This window comes from Budorcas taxicolor, chromosome 6, assembly GCF_023091745.1.
Source record: "Budorcas taxicolor isolate Tak-1 chromosome 6, Takin1.1, whole genome shotgun sequence".
NCBI lineage: Eukaryota > Metazoa > Chordata > Mammalia > Artiodactyla > Bovidae > Budorcas > Budorcas taxicolor.
In genome coordinates this window covers 75,256,113-75,271,662 of record NC_068915.1, presented here as the reverse complement: position 1 = coordinate 75,271,662, position 15,550 = coordinate 75,256,113, and positions in this window count along the sequence as shown.

Sequence of the window (15,550 nt, the reverse complement as noted above, 5' to 3'; positions counted from 1 at the left end):
AATACATGATATTCCAATCTACTTTGTCCTGAAGATACCATTTATAAGAACATATTATTCTACAAATTTCTCCAAGATATTTTTAACCTTTTATTTTTGAGTATGCTATTATAAAAACACTTTTGAGTATTAATGTTTTTGAAAAACATATAATCTTAAGGTGAAACTGATCTTTGTAAAACTTTATGTAATGTGATAAGGATGTACTCAATTCATATGAAATTTTCAAGAATATAGGTCAATGAAACAATCAACATGTTTAGTTTTCATTGTTAAAACTTCTAATTAATCAGATCTCAAATGAGGCTCAAGAATACATTTTAAAGATTCTAAAACGATCATTTATTATCTGATTTCATTGCTAACAACATTATGATTTGGAAGGGAGAAAAACATGTTTCAAGGTGACCACAGAAGTTTAAATAGAAAAGCGGCATTAATCTTTTTAATTGAAAATTAAAATAACATGAATTTAAGAAATGAAGTCACTACTGTTTTTTTTTTTTTTTCATTTTTGTCACATGCTATTACTCTAGCGTGATCATATTTTTCTCTACAGGTATGAAAGAAAAGTCTTAAGCAGTAACATTTTATTGCTTCTTCATTTTATGAGTAGCAAAATCCCAGGGAGTTTGACACTTTCTTTGACTAAAAAAAAAAAAAGAGATCTGGGAATTGTACTCTTGATTTGCCAGTAAACTGCTTGCCTTCATTTATGAGGTGATGCCTTTAAATATTACATGTGTTTACATATACTTAGATTCAAATTCAAATACAGTTATAGAAAGCATCATGAAATGTCTTCAACTTAATAAGATTAAAGCAGCAATATATTATTTGTTCTTTGTACTAAACAAATAATGAGATCCTTTATTTAACAATCACACTCAAACCTAACAATATTTACCACATTAATTCACAAGAGGGATATATTTTTAAGTACTTTATTTCTTTGTTAATACACATTATATATTGATTTTAAAATTTTCTTTTATACATGTTTCTACAATAGTAATCAAAACAAAAGGACATATAATTTGTTGTAACATAATTGAGGCAATAAATGTTTCTCAAAACATCACCGTTTTGTGGTGAAGAAAATGGCAACCCACTCCAGTATTCTTGCTTGGAGAATCCTAGGGACAGAGAAGCCTGATGGGCTACTGTCTATGGGTTCACACAGAGTCGGACACGACTGATGCAACTAAGCGGCAGCAGGAGCAACGTTTTGTGGATATAAGAAAAATTACTGAACCAAATGTTGGGAAATCAGAAATTGTAGGCTAATTCATTTTACCAGAAAAAAACATTTCTGTTAGCCCTGTATTAATTCTGAGTAAAAAAAGAGAAAATTCTCTGTATTAGCAATAGCAACATATATCGAAAGAAAACCCCAGAGTAATTACAAGTAAACAAAATAAAATCTTTTGTGTTATATTTTTTCCAATCAAGAAAAATAAAATATTTGATGGGTAAGATTATCTTTTCCAATTTAAAATGTTCAGGTGTCTAGCATAACATTTTATCCCATGTTTAAATATTGTATTTAAACTGTTTGCCATAAAAACAAAAGTTATTAACCACATAATTCAGGTCAAGAGATACTTTTCATAAAAATTGTTTAGAGTACAGAAAATTGTAGTTTACAGTTAAATAAAAAAGAGCTTTTGAGTCAAAACATTTGAATTCCAACTGAAGCACATACACACTTTGTCACTTTACCCTTTCAGAGCCTCAGTAGCTTTATGTAAAATATGGATGAATATTCAATTATTCTGAATAGCAAATATGATCTACTTAATAAAAATAGCTAATGATCATTTAAAGCTTATTATGTGAAAGACACTGTGTAAAACTCTTAAGTGTATCATATGTTCACTTATTTAATCCCCACAGTAACTCAGTGAGGAAAATATAAATATACTCTATTTTACAGAGGAGGCAAATAGATACAAAGAGAGTTAGGAACTTGCCCAATTATCACACTGTTACTAGATAGAAGAAACAGGATTAAGACTTAAACAATTTTGCTCCAGAGGCTTCTCTTAATAATCAATAGCATAATGGCACAGCAATAATCTACCTCCCTAGAACTTATCTAATATGGTGGAATAGACTATGTGCTCAATGTGAGTGTGAGTCATGTTGCGCAGTGTTTGCAACCCCATGGACTATATAGCCGGCCAAGCTCTTGTGTCCATGGAATTCTCCAGGTGAAAATACTGGAGTGGGTTGCCGTTTCCTTCTCCAATGTCCTCAATAAATGATAGCTTTTTTTAAAACTCTTGGCTCTCATCTTATGCATATTTAGGAGTATGGACAATCAGTAAGCCTTTCTAAGTCCTAATCTTTCATTACATGATTGAAAGTATGAATTTAATTGCTTCCCCCTAAATCACAAATTCTATAATGATGTCATCATATTATGTTTATACAATGATGCGCAAAAAAGCAATTTAATTTTTCTTCAATAAATTAAGCTATGACAATTCTGCTCACTCTACACCAGAGTGTGTAATATATAATAAGCATTTTTTTTTGATGAATACTTGTAAATCAGGAATGAAACTCAAAGTAATTACAGTAGAATTATATAAAAAAACTTTCACTTTAGAGTGCACTCTAGCACATTTAGTATTTGTCTGCACTTGAGAAACTCATGTTTTTTAAGACCAGAAAATGATTCTAGCTGATGACATGCTCATATATGACTAACTCAACCTTTTGTTAGTTTGTGCCTGAAAGACTGCAAATTGATACATAAAATGAATTTCCTTCCCTCAAACATCACTTCAAAATTCAATCACAATAGTTTGGTGATTTCTTTAGCAAAGTCTTTCCAGTCAAATTATAATTAAATGGAACAAATGTTTATTGGAATTTACTCTGTCAAGTACAACAGAAACTGTTCAGGAAAAAATAAATAAGACCAATATACAGTACCTACTCTCCAAGGATTAACAGTTGCAATTGCATGTCCACATACACCTTCTAGACAAAGCAGAGTGAGATAAAATAAGTGTGTGTGTGTGTGTGTGCACGAGCAGGTGTGCACACATGCACGTGTGTTTGTTTGGAGGTATTCATTAAGAAAAGAAAGAAAACTTCAGGTTATAAACTGCTGACAGGTCCAAATAACTAAAGATGAAATTGAAATCAGTGAGGCACATTATACAGGATTTTCACTGACAACAAGCACAGGGGAGTAGAATCATGCCTAGTAAACTGGAATAATAGCATTACTTTTAGAAAGTTTAAAAACACTTTTGGAATGAATATTTCTTTAGAGTTCTTTCAACCCTGTTGAAACTTAGAACCATATTTAAAAGATTAAAGCAGTAGAAAAAAGATTAAAGCAGGAGAAAACAACAACAAGAAACTTCCCTGATCAGAGACTTTTGATCAGACAAACTTTTTAAAAACATTTTTGTATCAAACCAAAGTCATGTCTCTGACACAATGACAAGTTCTAAATACAGATCAGTGAAGAAAAGTTCTTGATTTGTTAGGATCAATTTATATGTGGCATTGATAGACTGTAATGGCAATACATTCATCTAAAAACATTTCAAAGTACAGAATGCAGCTACACCTTGGAAACCTGAAAAGGCCTTTTACCTTCAGAAGGTGATCTTACAATACTAAGAAGGTAGTAAGCTTTTCTTAATCTGGATTTTAAATTTGGAATAGTGCTCTCAACATCTCAGATATAAAGCTGGCTTGTCTATTGTGGTTGTGGTTTCTGTTGAAAGGATGGGTGCATTCATCAGAAACTCCACTAATTTTTAAGATTTTACACAAATGATGCTAGTAAAGTAAAAGTGGCTCAAATAAAAAGCAAGCTGATTTTTTCTCAAAAGTAATGATGTGAGAGTAATCTATCCAAGAATACTGAATTAGCATCATGGTGTCATAGACACAGGCCCTTGTATTTTGTGGTTCTAACATCTCTGTGACACAGCCCTCATTTACAAGGTCCAAGGTTACTTGTTGCCGTACTTGTATTCTTACAAGAAAAATGCAGGAAGAAAGGAAAGGATGGCAAAGCTGTTCTTTTAGGAATATGACCTGAAGTTTCTACTCATCCATACTTCTTATATGCCATGAGTCATCACTTTAGTGTGACTACTCATTAAAGTTGCAGGTAAGGCTGAAGAATGCATCTTCCAGTTAGCTCCCATGTGCCAAGATACAATTTCTATTCTCTACAGAAAAACAAGGAGACAGGTATTGTGTAAGAACTCATAGTTTCTTCCACAATAATTTTCACATTGTATTGAAGGTGGTTTCCCTTGATAGTTCAAAGTCTCTGACAAAAAGGAGCTGGCCTGTTTTGCTGGGTAATTAGATGGCACCTTGAGGTTTTGTCAGCAGATTAGAAACAAGCCATTGTGGAAGAGTTTACTGTTCATTTCAGCTAAGGGGAAATGGTGTTGAGTTAGAGAAAAGGAGTAAGTTTGGTCCTTTTCTATGATCTATCCAGGGACAAAGATTCTGAGCCATTGTAACACATGCAATCACGTTTAAACTCATTTTGGACTCTCTTACCTTCCATTATTTTGTAGAAATATATAACAAAGATGTACAATCATGGAATAATTTTAAGGGACTTTTCAAATATTTTCTGTTCTCCCCCTCTGGAGTTTATTTATTTTATTGTACCCATTGTTTACACATGTACATTCTATGTTGCTTCAGCCAAGTCCAGCTCTTTGCAGCCCTATGGACTGTAGCCCACTAGGCTCCTCTGTCAAATGGGATTCTCCAGGCAAGAATACTGGAATGGGTTGTCATGCCTTACTCCAAGGGGATCTTCCCAAACCAGGGATTGAACCTGTGTTTCTTAAATCTCCTGTATTGGCAAGCTTATTCATTATCACTATTGCTACCTGCAAAGAATGGTTTTGATATAATCAGGGAACTAAAGGGAATTGTAATACATGTGATTGTCAAGAGGCTCTGGAACCATGTTGTAGATTTTCCAAGGGGCTCCCATACCCAGAAAGGTAGGTATTGCCATCTAAGAAATTATCTAGTATGTAATGGGTTGGTAAAAAAGTTCATTTGGATTTTTCCATGACATCTTATTGAAAAACCTTAAAGAACTTTCTAGTCAACCCAAAAATATAAAGACACTTTAATCCACGGAGATCTAACTAATGTCTCTCATATAATCAATCCAGTTTAAGATCTTAAACTAAAAACCAAATTCTGAAAATTAAAATTGTAATGACAAAATAATAAAAGAAATCCATCAGCCTCAGCATGGTGGGTCTAGTAGTATATTGGTATTTTGTTGTGTCTGGCAATACCCTAGGTATAAATCAAAACTTGTCATTGTCCTACTTGTTATAGTAGCCAGTGTTGCATAAATTAATAAAATAATGTTATTGAATTTCTAATGGAAAGGTGCAGACAGTGGTTGGACAAAGCCTCCTTTGATATTAAAGGCAACCATTAGGTTGGGTGGATTTCTGAGAAAAATTCTTGACTTTACCCAGTCAACTGGAAGTTTCATTTTTAACTTGACTCTGTGGTAATCCATAGAAGATTTTACCTATTATTATTTCACCTGACCTAACAGTTATACACGGAATCGACTGCAATTGTATTTTTTTCAAATTCAACTTGAATCTGAACTGAATCTTTTATTTTTATAATGATGAAAAAGAGAGCTTTGTATCTAAGGCCAATATCTTTAGAGTAAAACAGGATCAGGTAACTGTCAGAGTAATACAAAGCTAAGGAAGTTGCTAGAACAATAAAATGTACCAAAAATTATCCTGTGACAACACCCATTGATTAGAGAAAAGACCCATTCTCCTGACTATTGACAACACAGCCTCCTTCATTGCTGTCTGTAATGTATAACTAAAAAGCTTGACTTACAAAAACCCAATGCTTCAGAGGGATACCTTTTTTTTTATTTTTTTTTTAGAACAATGTACCTCCACTAACAGAGAGCAAAGGAAATAGAGCTATTGCTGAAACAAAAGAATTCATAGAAATATCAAGAACGATTTCCCTATGGACACACTAGCAGAAAATTGCAAGATATCATTTCAGTAAGGGATAAAAGTAATTCCAGGAGGTATGGAGAAGTCAAACAACCTTCCAATTCATTTATCGAAATGCCTACAGCTCCCTTTTCAAGTCAGGTGAAACAACAATAAATATTTGCCAAGTAAATTAATCTGTACTGAAAGAAATTTAATACATAAAAGGTCAAAAGAACAAAGTACAGAGCTTTTAGCTCTTGCCAATTCTGTAAGTGAGATGTGACTACAAAGTAGGAAAAAATAGCGTAAAGAAAATAAAAATACAAAGAGCTGTTGAAGAAAAGCTGCTCCAACTCATTTTATATTCATTCCTTGAATTCAATTTGAATCGTAAAATGGTCACATAATATAAATTATAGTAGGTAATTAGTAACCAAAACATAGACCTAAAATTTTCATTTTGATTACTGGTAGAAAAAAATAAAAAATGCTCAGTACAAGAAGAGGTGGATGTTTATTTTACTAAATTGCAATGGGGAGTTAGAGGAAATTTCAGTTGGAGAAAGAATTCTTCTAGGAGCAAGCTCAGATAATTCCTTTGTTTCTGTGTCTCATGTGTCCCCAAATTAAGTAAACACAGATTTCCTAAAAGTTCATGGAAACATCTAACAAAAATGTTTATTCTGAAGCAGTGCTTGCATATTTTCAGTTTATTTTCATTAAAAATAAAAGGTTTTCATTATATAAACTGAAGTTTGAGACCAACCACATTAACAGTAACTGAAAAAAATTACAATTGAATTTCTACCTTCTGAGTAATTTCTTGTGTGGCAGGCCATATTCTACACTTACAAGTTTAAGAAACTATGAAACAAAACTCTAGAGCCCTATGGATGGCTAAAAGCAAACACAGCTCCAGAGTACTGGATATTATTTTGTATTGGACATCCTCATTCTTGCCAGGCATGCATCTCAAGCCCACCCATCCATCATGTGTTAAACTCAATCTGTTTATTTTGTACACTTTGTATTCTTTTTTTTTAGGAAAAAAAAAACATAATTGACTTCAGTGTTACTAAAAGCTTACAGGAATTTTCAATTCTCTTCTTTACACCCATCAAATCACAAACACGTGTGTTTCTGTTTCTAAAATGTGCTTGCCTCTTATTTATTCATTTTGAAGACTATTGTATTAATCTAAGTCATCCCACTGCTCATATGAACCATCACAGTAATTCCCTAGATACTCCTGATTCTGCTACACAAAAATCAATTTTCTCCTCTTGGAGCAGTACATAAAAACAAACCTGCCAGCATCAGAGTTTGAGAGCTTGCCATGGTTCCTATTACAAAGGTGAAATCTTTAGGCATAACTTTTAAGACAGTCTATGATTTGGTCCTATACTCCCTCTTCTTAACCTCGTTTACCACTCCGTGCCCCATTCACCAAATTTCTTGTGTTTCCATGCACATACCTTACTGTTTTTGTCTCCTTGACTTCACTTATTTATTATTGGTGTCTGTGCACTGTATGTTTAGTGCTTGTCATCTCTAGAGTAATAATACTAATAATGGTAATAATAATAGTAATAACTTCTATAGACTTTTTTCCTCTAAAACAAGACTCATTGTAAGAAATATGCATATATAAATGCATTTAAATCTAACAAAAAGTCTATCAGAGATGTACTATTATATCTCATTTTATACATAAAGAAACTTAGGCAAATTTATTCTATTTAACCTACCTAGTCATTTGGGAGTGGAATATATATCTAGGCAGTCTGGTTTCAGATTTTATGTTGTTTAATTTTTTGCAATTGGTTATTTCTACTCATTGTTTTAAAACAAATGTAGGACCTCAATCCTCTAAAATATATTCAATTATCCATGAGATAAATTAGGTACATGTGCTCTCTACTGTAGCCCTTATATATTGAATTCTCTTCTCCCTGAAATTGAAACAAGCCATTTGACTTGCTCTATCAAAAAAAAAAAAAAAGAAAAGAAAAGGAATTAACCACCAATTAAAATAATTAAATTAATATTTTAAAAAGAAAAGGATATAAAATCTGTTCAATCTATAAGCTTCCAAGCACATAATGTAGTTTATAAATGCTTGTTGAACCTAACATTCTTATTGTTTATGTAAAACACATTTGCATAGAAATCTGGAGTATATATCTTTTCTGAGTTTCCTCTTTAGTAGTTCTATTCAATTGGGTCAAAATTTTTTTAATTGTTATTGTGCATGGAAGCTATCTAACTTATAGCAATTAGTTCTATTTAACATGATTTATAAAGCGTTTTGGGCTTTCCAGGTGTCTCAGTGGAAAAGAATCCACCTACCAGTGCAAGAGACTTAGGTTTGATTCACGGTTTGGGACGATCCCTTGGAGGAGTAATTGGCAACCCACTGTAGTATTCTTGCCTGAATAATCCAATGGACAGAGGGGCCTGGTGGCTACAGTCCATGGAGTGGCAGAGTCAGACACAACTGAGTGCTTATATATGTATGTATGAACGCTTCTTTTTTGGAGCACCCTTATTTGTGGAACAGTAGGTTGGAGAAGGACATGGCATCCCACTCCAGTACTCTTGTCTGGAAAATCCCATGGACAGAGGAGCCTGGTGGGCTGTAGTCCATGGGGTCGCTAAGAGTCAGACATGACAGAGCGACTTCACTTTCATACATTGGAGAAGGAAATGGCAATCCACTCCAGTGTTCTTGCCTGGAGAATCCCAGGGACTGGGGAGCCTGGTGGGCTGCTGTCTATGGGGTCACACAGAATCAGACACGACTGAAGTGACTTATCAGCAACAGCAGCTAAGGAGATATACATCAGTTCAGTTCAGTTCAGTTGCTCAGTCATGTCGACTCTGCGATCCCATGGACCGCAGCACACCAGGCCTCCCTGTCCATCAACAACTTCCAGAGTGTACCCAAACTCATGGCCATTGAGTTGGTGATGCCATCCAACCATCTCATCCTCTGTTGTCCCCTTCTCCTCCCGCCTTCAATCTTTCCCAGCATCAGGGTCTTTTCAAATGAGTCAGCTCTTCACATCAGGTGGCCAAAGTGTTGGAGTTTCAGTTTCAACATCAGTCTTTCCAATGAACACTTAGGATTGATCTCCTTTAGGATAGACCAGTTGGATCTCTTTGCACTCCAAGGGACTCTCAAGAGTCTTCTCCAACAACACAGTTCAAAAGCATCAATTCTTTGGTGCTCAGCTTTCTTCACAGTACAACCATCATATCCATACATGACTACTAGAAAAACCATAGCATTGACTAGACAGACCTTTGTTGACAAAGTAATGTCTCTGCTTTTGAATATGCTATCTAGGTTGGTCATAACTTTTCTTCCAAGGAGTAAGTGTCTTTTAATTTCATGGCTGCAATCACCATCTGCAGTGATTTTGGAGCTTCCCAAAATAAAGTTAGCCACTGTTCCCACTGTTTCTCCATCTATTTGCCATGAAGCGATCGGACTGGATGCCATGATCTTTATTTTTTGAATGTTGAGCTTTAAGGCAACTTTTTCACTCTCTTCTTTCACTTTCATCAAGATGCTCTTTAGTTCTTTTTCATTTTCTGCCATAAGGGTGGTGTCATCTGCATATCTGAAGTTATTGATATTTCTCCCAGAAATCTTGATTCCAGCTTATGCTTCATCCAGCCCAACATTTCTCATGATGTACTCTGAATATAAATTAAATAAGCAGGGTGACGATATACAGCCTTGGCGTGCTCCTTTTATATATTGGAAATAGGCATGAAGTGAAGTGAAGTCGCTCAGTCGTGTCCGACTCTATACAATCCCATGGACTGTAGCCTACCAGGCTCCATCCATGAGATTTTCCAGGCAAGAATACTGGAGTGGGTTGCCATTTCCTTCTCCAGAGGATCTTCCCAACCCAGGGATCAAACCCGGGTCTCCCGCATTGCAGGCAGACACTTTACCATCTGAGCGACCATACCTACATACATAAAAGAAATATTACCTCTTACCATGGAGATGTGGAAGAAAACAAGATCCATTAGCACTGAAATAATCTAAGTAGGAGAACAGTGGTAAGATATGGAAAAATTTGTCTCAGTAAAGAGACTATGTTTAGAACATGCATCAACCAAACAACTTATGCTTTGCTTATCTCAAAGAATGATAGAAAATAAATGTAGGTAGATATGTATGAGTAGAGTTTTTAACCCTGAAACCCAAAATAGATTTCAATGTGATAGAAAAATCACTGGTTAAAATACAACACTGGATAACTTTGATATTGACTTGCCAATATTTATATTGATAAAATGAATCTAGGTAGATGTTCAGTTCAGTCGCTCAGTTGTGTCCAACTCTTTGTGACCCCATGAATCGCAGCACACCAGGCCTCCCTGTCCATCACCAACTCCTGGAGTTCACTCAAACTCATGTCTATTAAGTCAGTGATGCCATCCAGCCATCTCATCCTTTGTCGTTCCCTCTCCTCCTGCCCTCAGTCTTTCCCAGCATCAGAGTCTTTTCCAATGAGTCAGCTCTTCACATGAGATGGCCAAAGAATTGGAGGTTCAACTTCAGCATCAGTCCTTCCAATGAACTCCCAGGACTGATCTCCTTCAGGATGGACTGGTTGATGTTAGCCCTCAGTAATTAAGAATTTAATATCATTGATATATCTGAAATAAACAGAAATATTTTAGCTGGCCTACTCTTTAAATAGATGGTATAAAATGCCAAAATACAAAATGAATACTTGTACCAAAAAGCAGGTTATCCCCAGGTACTTTAAATTTTCCGTAAGCACTGAATGACTTTTAAGAAAATACACAAGTGAAAACAAAAAAAGCTAGCAGTCATGCATAGTAGATAAGAAATCACTGAAGAATGAATTGAACCATTTTGGATTAACTTCTATCATCTATAAGTCCCTTTTGTCACAAATCATTGTTATAATATTTCTACAATATTTATTTTGAATTCTTCCTTTGTATATCTCAGTTTGTTTTCCAAAATTTTATATTAAATATAATATTATTGAATTAATTATATATTTTATTAGCCCACTCAGGCTGCTATACCAAAATACCATATCCTTGGTGACTTACACACACTAAAACTTTACTTCTCAAATTTCTGAAGTCTGGAAATCTCAGAACAGGGTGCCATCATGCCAGCAGGGTGCCAGGGTCTTATTGAAGGCCTATCCTGGTTGTGAAAGTGAAAGTCACTCAGTCATGTCTAAGTCTTCGTGACCCCATGAACTATACAGTCCCTGGAATTCTCCAGGCCAGAGTACTTGAGTGGGTAGGCTTTCCCTTCTCCATGTGATCTTCCCAATCCAGGGACTGAGCCGAGGTCTCCTGCATTGCAGGTGAATCCTTTACCAGCTGAGCCAGAGAAGCCCAAGAATATTGGAGTGGGTAGACTATCCCTTCTCCAGTGGATCTTCCCAACCCAGGAATCAAACTGGGGTCTCCTGCATTGCAGGCAGATTCTTTACCAACTGAGCTATCAGAGAAGCATTTTGCTAAAACAAAGATGCATTTATAGACTACCAACTTTTCACTGTCTTTGAGTGGTGGAAGGAAGTGAGAGATCTCTCTTATGACTCTTTTTTAAGAGCATTAATCTACTCAGGAAGCCTCCCCCCTTATGACCTATCCACCTCCTAAAGCCCCCACCTTGTACTATATCACCTTAGGGGTTAGGATTCAACACATGAATTTGGGAGTCCAGAAACACTCAGAACATTTATATACTCATCTGTTGATGTTGACTAGAATATTATTCCTGTTTGAACTATTCAACTCAGTCAGTTGGTATGTTGTTAGTTTAACAGACTTGGATTCATGGTAAAATTACTATATAAAAAAGTGACAATTAAACATGCTTAACTGAGCTATAAGCCCATTTCTGATTGGTTAGATCCATGTTGCTTACTGAATATGCAATAGAAAGGAAACTACTGGATGGAGATTAAAACTGTTAGCATACCAGTTGAGTAATATAATTTGGTAGGCAATTCTAAAAGCTGGTTGGGAAATCATTAGAATCAGGAACTGAACAACAAAAGCCTTAACTTTATGGACAATCAATTCAGTAGTTATTTTACTGACCAAAAGAGTAACTATGAAAGAGAATGTAAATATATTAATGTTTAAGAATCTTAGTTATTTTAAAAATGATAAAATCCACATGTATGACACTCCAGCTTTAGACTAGAAACACTCATTTATGAGTGAGATGGTATGTGTTAGACAACTGAGCCATTTGCAATCTTAAACTTGTTTGATTCTCTTCAAGGCATCCTAGGATTTATCTCCATATTACTATGTAGTGATGTTAACTTTAAAATGGCTTGCACTTACTGCTAAATTTTAGGCTAAAAAATCATAAAAGATTTTTATATTCAAGTATCTGTCTGCACATTTACCTGTATGTTACCTGTAAATTAAGTCACTTAATTTTGAAAACAATTGAAATAAAAACTAATTGAATTCATTTTTAATATTAATAATACTCAACCAATTAAAATTAAACATACATAACTTTACCTAGATTAAAATTTGGGAGACTGAGGCATTAAATTGAAATTGATATTGCCTAAAACTGCCTTTGCTACTGCTGCTAAGTCAATTCAGTCACATCGACTCTGTGTGACCCAACAGACGGCAGCCCACCAGGCTCCCCCATCCCTGGGATTCCCCAGGCAAGAACACTGGAGTGGGTTACCATTTCCTTCTCCAATGCATGAAAGTGAAAAGTGAAAGGGAAGTCGCTCAGTCTACATGATCCCAATTCATATATTTTTCACCATTATTAATTTTTTTTTCAAGTCAAGAAATAAGACCAAATTCTGCCTCTAAACATAAATTTAATTATGTGACTACTGAGTCGGCCATCAGTTCAAAATGAAAAAGGAAATTTACTATCTTTTGGGGGACTTATTTGACAGAGAGTAGATCAGTTCATAGCTATTCAAGATAATGTCTGACACCAATTATTTAATTGGTGATTAATTAAATAAATTGCCATGCCCCAGGCTAATATACACCTGTGGCATTAACACCTTTATTTTAAAAGAGAATTTTTGCCTTTTTTTTGGTTGATTGGTTAGTTTATTGAAATGGAAATGGAAGCTTAAAAACCTGAAATCTACAGAAAGAAAAGCTGGACTATTAAAGTTGAATGCTAAAAGAGCAAGCTTGAGAGAACTGAATATATAAAAACAAAGACAGTCTTTATATTAAAATAATTCAAGATATAGTTATTTTCACTGTAATGAGAGAAACAAAATGTACTAGTAGTTCATGATTTGCCAATGGTTTCAAGGCCAATAAAGGATGATTTTTACATTCTTACAGACTTATATTACAAAATCTTCAGCAAATCTCTAAAGCAAGGCTTTATGGATAGGCGCGTATGTTTTGAGGCTTATAAATAAGCCTCAAAATTTTTTCTGTTTTGTTTGCTTTGGTTTTAATGCTAAGGCATTTGTGCCAGTTATATTGTCACTTCTTCCCTTTAAAAAAAAAATGCTTAACTTAGCTTAAAAAACTTAAAGTTTCAAAAAAAAAATTCAGGAAATTATGAAGTTGGCATTATTTTATTTTTCTCCTGTGATTTTCAATGTGATTTTAATTTTTATCAAACAAAAGAAAATGTATATCTTAAGCCTGAAACATACGGTCATGCTGTCGCCTCAGGCGTGTCCAACTCTTTGCTACCCTATGGACCATAGCCTGCCAGGCTCCTCTGTCCATGGGATTCTCCAGGCAAGAATATGGAGTAGGTTGCCATATACTTCTCCAGGAGATCTTCCTGAACTCACGATCTAGACTTTTTCTAAGGATAAGAGAAAAGAAATTTATTTATTTATTTGTATTTCCTTGATGGAAATTATATCACATAATTGTTTTTAGCAACTAGAATGCATAACTTTGCTTTTTTAAACACTAAAATTAGTGAGCATATTGATACTGATTTAAACCTCTCCATTTATTGCTGTCACTGAGAGTTTTGCTTCTCTCAAAACATCATGAAAAGTATACTAAAGGGATTATTTTAAAAATGAAAGGACTTAGACCAGCAAGCTTGGAGGGAACAGAGAAAGAGATACAGATCACAGGATTTTGTGATCTGGCAGGTAGATAGATTAAATGCATAGACCTGAGACAGCCTTTAAGACACTAATGAAGAGAATGGAGAAACAACACAAATTGTATGAAAGAATTCTCAAAAACTTCAGGAAAGATGAAAGCTATGCAGGCTGAAATATTCACACATGGAAAAAAATATGATTAAAAATGATCTCAGCAGATTTTGATCTGAGCCTATAAGATAAATCCAAACTGATTAGAGGAATATTTAGTGTTTAGTTTTTCAAATAAAAATATTATATATTAATGAAAAGAAATTGTGTATATACACACATTTATATATATAAGAAAAATGTCACTCTAACAAATATTGCAGGTAAATAAAAATAAAATACTGATAAAGTAAATTTTAGAAACATGAATTTTTAGTAAAATACCAGTAAATGTTATTAAAATATACATAAACTAGAAATTGACCAAAATACATGAATGTGTACCTAAAATCATTATTTTTAGTGTTCCAACCATCAATACAAAAATATTTCCTTGCTTTAATATGCATGAAAGTCAAAGTGGCTGTCATGTCTGACTCTTCGTGACACCATGGACTATACAGTCCATGGAATTCTTCAGGCCAGAATACTGGAGTGGGTAGCCTTTTCCTTCTCCAGTGGATCTTCCCAACCCAGGAATTGAACTGGGGTTTCCTACATGGCAGGCAGATCCTTTACCAGCTGAGCCACAAGGGAAGCCCTTAATATGCATAGAACAAATTTAAAGATTTTTTTTTATTATTTTGAAAATCTATATTCAATAAAACGAACTGTTGTATTAGTCCGTGTTTCAAAAGTGATAAAAGTCAATATTTTTAACACTCTCTTCTTTCTGAATAGGCCCCAGGTTGAACTGTACATTTTTGCTTATGCATGTTGGCTCAGTCGTGCCCAAGCCTTTGCAGCCCTATGGACTGTAGCCCTCCAGATTCCTCTGTCCATGTGATTTCTCAGGCAGAGATACTGGAGTGGATTGCCATTTCCTCCTCCAGGGGATCTTCCTGACCCAAGGACTGAACTCATCTCCTGTGTCTCTTGCATTGCAGGAGGATTATTTACCACTGAGCCATGACCTCAAATCCACAGAACTCTTTCAGTATGCCACATGTACTGCCTGAGAGGTCTGTCCTAGAGCACACTCAGATAGGTGAATGACCCTGAGAAGAAGGTTAACTGCATCATTTATCCTGAGTATATGAAATAGTGAAAGGTTGACCAGTATTTTAGATAGCCCTTTGAAATATAACAAATGTTTCAGTTAAGTATATGGCTGAAGTTAAATAGATGAAGATTCAAGATTATTGTTTCCAGGTACAATGTCACCGTTTGAGAGAAGACCTGTAATCTATGGTCTTCCCTAGTGGCTCAGTTGTCAAAGAATCTGCCTACAAAGCA